This window comes from Hypomesus nipponensis, chromosome 3, assembly GCF_054491055.1.
Source record: "Hypomesus nipponensis isolate SF chromosome 3, ASM5449105v1, whole genome shotgun sequence".
Classification (NCBI taxonomy): Eukaryota; Metazoa; Chordata; class Actinopteri; order Osmeriformes; family Osmeridae; genus Hypomesus; species Hypomesus nipponensis.
In genome coordinates this window covers 13,859,269-13,867,050 of record NC_140363.1, presented here as the reverse complement: position 1 = coordinate 13,867,050, position 7,782 = coordinate 13,859,269, and the positions used below count along the sequence as shown (strand labels likewise).

Here is a 7,782-nt window from a genome sequence, read left to right as displayed (position 1 = left end):
GAAGGGGACGGGACTTGACCAGAAATATGATGACGAACTAAGACAGGAGGGGCTAAAACAGTAAGCAGGAAATGTGATTTGAGTTAGATTATACTAGTCTATTTAAATAACCTTTGCGTCAACATACCGTTACTAATTACTTGGCGAAGAGTAAGGCGTTTTTTCGGAGTGGACTATCTGTTTACGGTGCGAACGACCTCCGAGAAAAAAGGTAAACTATCCCTATTATTATATTTCCATTACACAATACAGGCGCTAAGAATGGATAGGTACTGCTATTTACAAAGACGTTTTCATCCACCAAACTTGTCTAACTTAAATAAAAGCTACGTTTCTACGTGTCACAAGAACGGATTTCAGTTGTTCAGTGTTCACAGAATCGTTTCGCCCTCTCTCGCCCGACTGATATGGGTGGGGTTCTAGCGTAGTTTGTTTACGCAGTATCCTTATTTAGAACTCAGTTCTTTCAACAAACCATTTGTAAATCAATAATTTACTGCATACTAAAGAATATGAATGGCTTTTAAATCACATTTATTACAGTGTATTTGAGACAGTAATTTAATAGGTTTAGTTTTACCGATTTTTTTGTAATGCTCCATAACTTAATCTCTTTTTATTTCCCAGTCAGATTGAACATGGAGAAAGAGACTTGTCCAGAACATCTGCCTAACCTTCAGTCTACTGACGATGTAGACAGAGAGTTTGAAGAGTGGAAACAAAAATTCGGTACTTTATAGTAACAACTAGGTGCACTTCAAACCAATGCTATTGACACGTCACTCTCATGCCCACGTTTGAATAATCTGCATGCATATACCTGATTGTACCTTTTAAGAGTAAAGCTGACTCAGGGAACCCACAGGGAAAACCTATGCCAGTGCTGAGGAGGAGGCCAGGAGGAAGCAGGTGTGGTTGAAGAGCAAGAAGAGGGTGACTGAGCACAACATTCTATATGACAAAGGCCTGTCCACATTCAGCACGGGCATCAACCAGTTCTCTGACATGGTAGGTGACTAGCAGCCTTGTTGATCAGGTAAACTGCTGTGATCACCTTTCCTTCCACATGATTATGATCAAACCTCAAGTCAGTCAGAACTGGTGATGGCAGTCAGAGAAATGCTTCAGAATAACCAACATTACAGTCGGTAATGTCACTTAATGTTTCCTTTTTTCTACATCTCTTTCTCTATTGATCAGTTTCAAACTGTATTATGTCTCTCATCTTCTATTTTTAAATGTCACATATCTCTGTCTGTCTCACCCTCCACCTCAAGCTGCATTATGAAGTCTGCTGTGGTCATCGGAATTTCCCCCAGAACTGATGAAGGCCAAACCCTGATGATAGACCGTGGTAGCAGGGTCCTGAACACTGTGGAAACCATTGTTAAGGACCTGGTATCCAGACAGACCTCCTTTACAGAGACACAGCAGCAATATCCTATTCATGACCGGGCATGCAGGGGTCAAATATTGAATTCAATCCAACATATTAATGTCGTCGTCATGTACCACTTGTCTGGGGGTCGGGTCGCGGGGGCAGCAACCTAAGCAGGGACATATACTTGTGTCGTATCGCAATCATTGTAAATAAAATTATATGAAATAGGAAACAAATGTAATGTGTCATTTGTAATATTTTCGTGAGACAACGTTCAATGTGCAACTGAAGGTAAATATGCTCTGAAAAGTAAATTATTAGGGACAAATATGTTATTATATTAATTTATGTGCTACAATGTTAAGTATTTATACATCTGAAATAAAATATACAATCTGCAGGTAGTTGGTTACTGCTTCCTTTGGAAAGGTCCAATCGTTTTCTTTTCATTAAATCATTTTGCGGTGTTGCTTGTTTTAGTATAGACCCTCCTGCACCTAAGCATTCTGCACACATTCAGTGTGTATGGTTCTTGTTGACTCATAGTTAAAAGGTTGTGTACCTCAGAGGCTGTGGGCTTTACAGAGGTATTATACCCTCACTGGAGAGACACAAGGTTCAAGTGGACGTTCTTGTCTACTTAGCTACATTTGGAAACAGATGTAACATTTCGAAGGTTTACCACAAGACCTGAACCAGATGTTGTCTCTTAGTCACAGAGATGGCAAAAGTACACCTATCCTTCACTCAAGTAGAAGTACAGATACTCATGTGTTCTCCTCGGGTCATTCTGACCCATCAGTCATTATGACCCACCTTCGTTTGCGACAACTTTACCGCATACAAAAACAAAGTGAAGCATTTTCTTTTAACCGTTGAGCTGTCTCAGACCCCCCACATTGCAAAGGTTAAAATAATTTTTTTTAAAATTGCTTTGGTATTGGGTAAAATTGGGTAAACACAACGATGGTTCGTTATGAACCTTTTGGTCATGTGACCCGAAGGCAGCACAAGGGTTAAAAGGACCCCGGATAAAAGCAACAATTTCTCACGCTAAGAAATTAGGGATAAACTAGTCCCGCTATATACAATTAATGGACGAGGGGCAGCCATACTGTGGGAAGATGTCAGCCAATCATAGTTGTCTCGACTCATACAGAGTTTAGGTTATACATAGCAAGGACAAACATTTGTCAGACATTTTCAGCCATGTAACAGGAAGTTCACATATTCTGACGACAGCTATCAGGTCCAGATGTGAAAAGTTTTGAAGAAAAATATAAAAACCTTTCAAAACAGTTTTTTCAAAACTTTCTTTACAAAATATATATATATATATATATTTTTTTAGTTCAAAAATAAGTTACGGTACATAATTGGAGAACAAATATATAATTGGAATTGGATCAAAAGACCCGGGGCTAGAACAAGTACCCACTTAGTCATGACCGGGCATGCGGGTGGCAAATATTGAATTCAATCAAACATGTATGTTTTGAAATCAGTCTTAATTTTTTGGGGATGACATAAGAAATAAAGGTTATGTATCATATGTAATATTTATGTGAGGCAGGGTTCAATGTTTGGTGTAATCGAAGGTTAAGATGATTTGAACAGTAAGTTATGAGGGACAAATATGTTGATTTATTAATGTGTGGATTAGTTTACCATCAGAGACCTACTGACTATTTATTTCTAGCCACTGTAATATTGTTAGATAGAACTGTGCCCTTTCAAGTTCCTTTCCTGATTTTCTTCTGCACTCGCTATATGCATCTGTAAGTGTATGTTGAAATGAATTGATGTTAATGTATTTGCTGAAGTTTGGACAACATTTGGAGGTACAAGCTTTAAGCTAGAAAATATAGTAAAGAAAGAGAGAGTGCATAAAAGAAAGTAACATGGACCAAACCACTAATGAAATGAGACAGGAGTAAAGGAGACAGAGAGCGAGAGCAGGAGAAAAAGAGGACACAATGAAGTGAAACAGATTAATTGGTTTCGTTGAATCCTCCTTGAACAGTGGAAGGCAACGTTGTCTCACAAAAGGCCATTACCGGTAATCAATTTAAATCTGTTTTAGTCTACCCACAGAAACCAATTAGGAAATTTAATTTGGCCTTTCTGATTCACAGCCTATGCGTGGAGAGGCACCCGTAACAACATCAGGAGGTGTTGTTAGAAGCTAACCAAACTCATTGATCCCTCAAAAAAAGGGGAGGATAAGAGGGTAATATTTGTAATATTTGATTTAGTTTCTCGGATGGAGGACAAGCAACAGGAGCTTAAAGGCTCTTTTCTTAGAAAATGTAGAAAATCTAAACTGAAAACTCTGTGTTATATAGGCCCTGCTGCCAAAAACAGCCCTTCTCACATATAGTATATTCAGCAAATACTGCATTTATAATTTTGTCAAGGAGTCAAAATTGAGCTTTGTTGTTTTGAGCTGAACTACCATACACTTACTAGGAAATATACAATTCCTTTATTTGTCCACTAGGGGGAAACATCTGACTTCTTATAATGTTCACCATCAAAACTGTCAGCAGATCTAGTTCTATTCTTTACTGATAGACTGAGAGAACAGACCCAGGTCAACTTCTATTTACTCATCAAACTCTGGATTTGGTACTGTCTACTGCAATGTCAGATGATTTGCGTTAGTTTTTTTGCAAGGAATGTTTTCGAAACAGCCAATTTCAATAGGCACGAGAAGACCAGCCCAGATATGCATGTCAGATGTTTTCAACAATATTTAGCGATGGTCTGACACAGGCTGCTCTTTGAGGCATCGGCTTGAGAGCTGCCTGTGGTCAACACAGGGATAGGCTGGAGAGCTGGAGGGCCTCAGCTAAGTCACTGGTGACCGACCATGACTCCCACGTCTACACACCCACACACACACACATACACACACCCACACATTCCCAGCATAGCACGGGTGAACATCAGGAGACCCTGTCCACTAGAAGCTCCTGCATGGCTGGACACTTCAAAACGCCGTCTCGCATCCTCATCGATGAGTGATGCGCCATCAGCGTTTTGCTAACCGACGGTGTTGTCTTGCAATCTGGAGGGTATGCTGTCTGGCTGCGGGCCTCTGTTTGGAGTGAGGTTCCAGTCAGTCAGGCATGTCAGCCATCTTGGTTTGAGCAGCCGCTGTTCCTCCGAAGCCACAGATGTGCTTCCTCATCGGCACGCTCACTCTTCGCCATCCTCCATTTCTTGTTGTGAGGGGGGAAATGAGATGCCGTCTGTGTTTGTCACGCTAATGGGGAACATGTGCAGAGGTGACAGACAGGAGCCCTCAACAGCACTCTCTCTCTCACACACACACACACACACACATACTCACAATGAAGAAGCCACTCGTCCACTAGACTTCCACTCTACAAAAGCTCACACACAAACTCAAACATACAAACAAATGCACACCCTCAATAGACATTGATAGGAACAATCTGTTCCTTGATCCAGAACATTATACTCCTCCTCCCAGTCCTATCAGGGTAACTTGCACACACCTATGCTGACAGAGACAAGTGGTGTTCAGCCAGCAGGTAGAGAGATGGAAAGATGCAGAGATGGAGAAGCAGAGAGATAAAGAGGTAGATACAGAGGTAGATACAGAGAAAGAGAGATGGAGTGCTAGAGAGGTTGTAATGGAGAGTTAAAGAGATAACGGGATTGGGTGATGGTTTTGCTCAGGGTGCAGGTGAAAAGATGGAGAAAAGAAAAGAGGGAGACAGAGATGCAGTGAGACAGAGATGCAGTGAGACAGAGATGCAGTGAGACAGAGATGCAGTGAGACAGAGATGCAGTGAGACAGAGATGCAGTGAGACAGAGATGCAGTGAGACAGAAAAGGAAGGATGCAGAGAGAGAGAGAGACAGCAAGAGAGACAGTGAAGGAAAGAGCGACAGAGAAAGATATGAGGAGAGATGCAAAGAGACAGAGACAAAGAGAGAGAGAGGGAGAGATGCAGACAGACAGAGAGGGAGACAAGCAGTGAGAGAAAGAGAGAGAGAAAGAGAGAGAGAGTCTCCAGGCAGCAGGGCTCACAGACTCTTCCCCATGTTGTCTTCATGTTTTATAGCAGCTGACATCTCTCCCCCACAGGAGCTGGCCTCACTTTGACCTGCTCTCACCTTCCTGTGTCTCCCCCTCTCCACGTCCTTCAGACTTCATCTTCTCTCTCTCGCTCTGTTTCACTTCCTCTCGCTTTCTCTCACTCCTTTAATCCACTTTCTGTTTCCCATCTTTCATTTCCCACTTTTTCCTCCTTCTCTTTCACTTGCTAACCGACCCCCCACCACTCCACCCCCCCCCCCTCTCTCGCCCAGCCTGTTTTCTCAGCCTCTTTGTCATTTGTCGATGGCTAAAGTTAATAAGGCAATTAGAGCCTAATTAAAAGAGTCTTCAGAGAGAGGTGAGGTTGTGGGCAATGCACTGCAGCTGATGGAGCAATGAATGTACAACTGCAAAGCTCTGCTTGCTGTACACACACACACGCACACAAACTCACACACACACGCGCACACACAGCCCAGAACAAAGTCACCCAGTTGTCTATGTTGACAGTTTGGTACAGAAAGCTTTGAGAATGTATGTTGCATGTATGTATGTCACGGCAAGACAGCAACAACAACCAACAACATGAAAGGGGAGGAGAGGGGAGGGGCAGAACTGTGGCTCTGAGGACCAGTTCAGTCCCACTGGGACAGCAGCCCCACACACTATGACAGACACAGAGACTGAGTTCTACTCAGAGGGCGGGATCAGTTAAACCACACTGTGCTATGTGTGTTGGAGAGGGAAGGTGGGTATATATAGATGGAGGTAGACATAGAGAAAGAAGGAGAGAGAGAGGGAGAGAGAGAGCTCTAGTGGGGGGTACAGAGAGAAGAGAACACCCCTTCCCCCTCTTCTACTCAGGCAGCAGAAGATGCATGTTCATTCATGCTTCGGGAGGGGAAAAAAAGGCGTTAAATTAGAGCAAAAAAAGAGGAGCGGAAAGGAAATAAGATAACAGGAGAGGAAATGAAAGGAAAGGAGAGGAGAGAAGAAAAGTCAAAATCGAAGAAATTTATTATCATGTGCACAGTACAACAGGGTCATTCTTGTGACATGGCAAAATAAGCCTGAGTTGGTCCTATTAGTGGGAATAAAAGCAGGCCAGGCCCAGGTCCCCTGGGAAAGACCAGGCCAGGAATGAAGCTACCTTCTTGGCCTCCCCACTGGTGATGCTGGGGGCAAAGGACTGGAGGTAGCTAGAGTTGAAGAGAGAGAGGGGGAGAGAGAAAGTGTGAGAAATAAGATATGAAGAAGACTGACAGAAAGACAGACTAGACTAGAAAGACGAGATTCTCTCAAAAATGACCAAGCCTGGAGCACACAATCCATACTAGCAAAACAGCGTCTGAAATAAATCTTTACCCTTGATTTAGAAACCATTTAAGATGCATTAGCTCTCCAGTAATTACCTGGAACTTAATTATCACAATCCGCCACAGACCAGGACCAAACCGCTGAGCTTAAGTTGGAAGAGCTGGTAAATGGATTTAGAGTTAATTTAGGGACTCGGAGAGTGAAGCAGCCAGTGTGATGTTTGAAGCTACGAGTGTGGACAGCCATTCAGGAGAGACCTAAAGTCTCTCTAAAGAGCTGCAAACTTGCCTAATTTTAGTGTACACTCTGGTGTGTGGTGTGTGGATGTGTGTGTCTGTGTGTGTGCTTGTGTGTGCATGTGTGTGCATGTCCGCTAATGTGTCTCAGCTTTCCTTCAGAGTGGTGTGTGTTTTTGTCATGATTTTGTACTTCTGTTTCTAACCTGTCTAGGGTTGTTTTCATAACCTTGTTTATGTATAAATAAATACACATAAAACACATACAGACTGTACATCTACATACGATGCATCTACATACAGTACCATATAGTATCTAGTCACACAAAGAGTTCTTTGTGTGTGTGTGTGTGTTCTGTCACAGCAGATGGAATGACTGTTTTTGGCAGACGGTGTAGGTGGCAGGGTCTGCATGTTCCTGGGTTCCTTAGTGTGCTTGTGGGTGTGTGTGTGTGTGTGTGCGTGTGTGTGTGTGGGAGGCTGTAGGTGGTGAGCGGAGCACTGTGCCTCCTTCCTCCAGAGGCCAGATGGTGTCAGGCCAGGGTGCTGTCCCCTGCTGATGATGTCATGCCTGAAGACAGCTCCGCCAGGCTCCGACAGAGCGAGAAAAGAGGGCAAAAGGAGATACAGAAACGCACGACGCAGGAGCTGCTTCACCCAGCGTGGGACCGGGAGCCGTAAGTGGGGCTGAGGCAGCGTACCACAGAGACATGACGACAGATAAAAGTCATACGTGTCTGTTAATGAGAGTCTGTGTTCTACTGTGTGTGTGTGTGT

The 7,782-nt window shown here is 43.2% G+C and overlaps 2 long non-coding RNA genes across 3 annotated transcripts; both read left to right on the top strand.

The window, feature by feature from the left end:
- Positions 1-39: 39 nt before the first annotated feature.
- LOC146299895 (uncharacterized) lies at positions 40-978 on the top strand. 2 transcript variants are annotated; one of them, XR_014731743.1, is made up of 3 exons: positions 40-60; positions 628-729; positions 839-978. It is a non-coding gene; the product is annotated as an uncharacterized LOC146299895 (long non-coding RNA). The 2 variants fall into 2 exon arrangements; XR_014731745.1 differs by lacking the exon at positions 40-60 and adding an exon at positions 67-211.
- Positions 979-1,014: 36 nt separating this feature from the next.
- LOC146299894 (uncharacterized) lies at positions 1,015-1,617 on the top strand. Its single transcript, XR_014731746.1, has 2 exons — positions 1,015-1,148; positions 1,278-1,617. It is a non-coding gene; the product is annotated as an uncharacterized LOC146299894 (long non-coding RNA).
- The last annotated feature ends 6,165 nt before the right edge of the window (positions 1,618-7,782 follow it).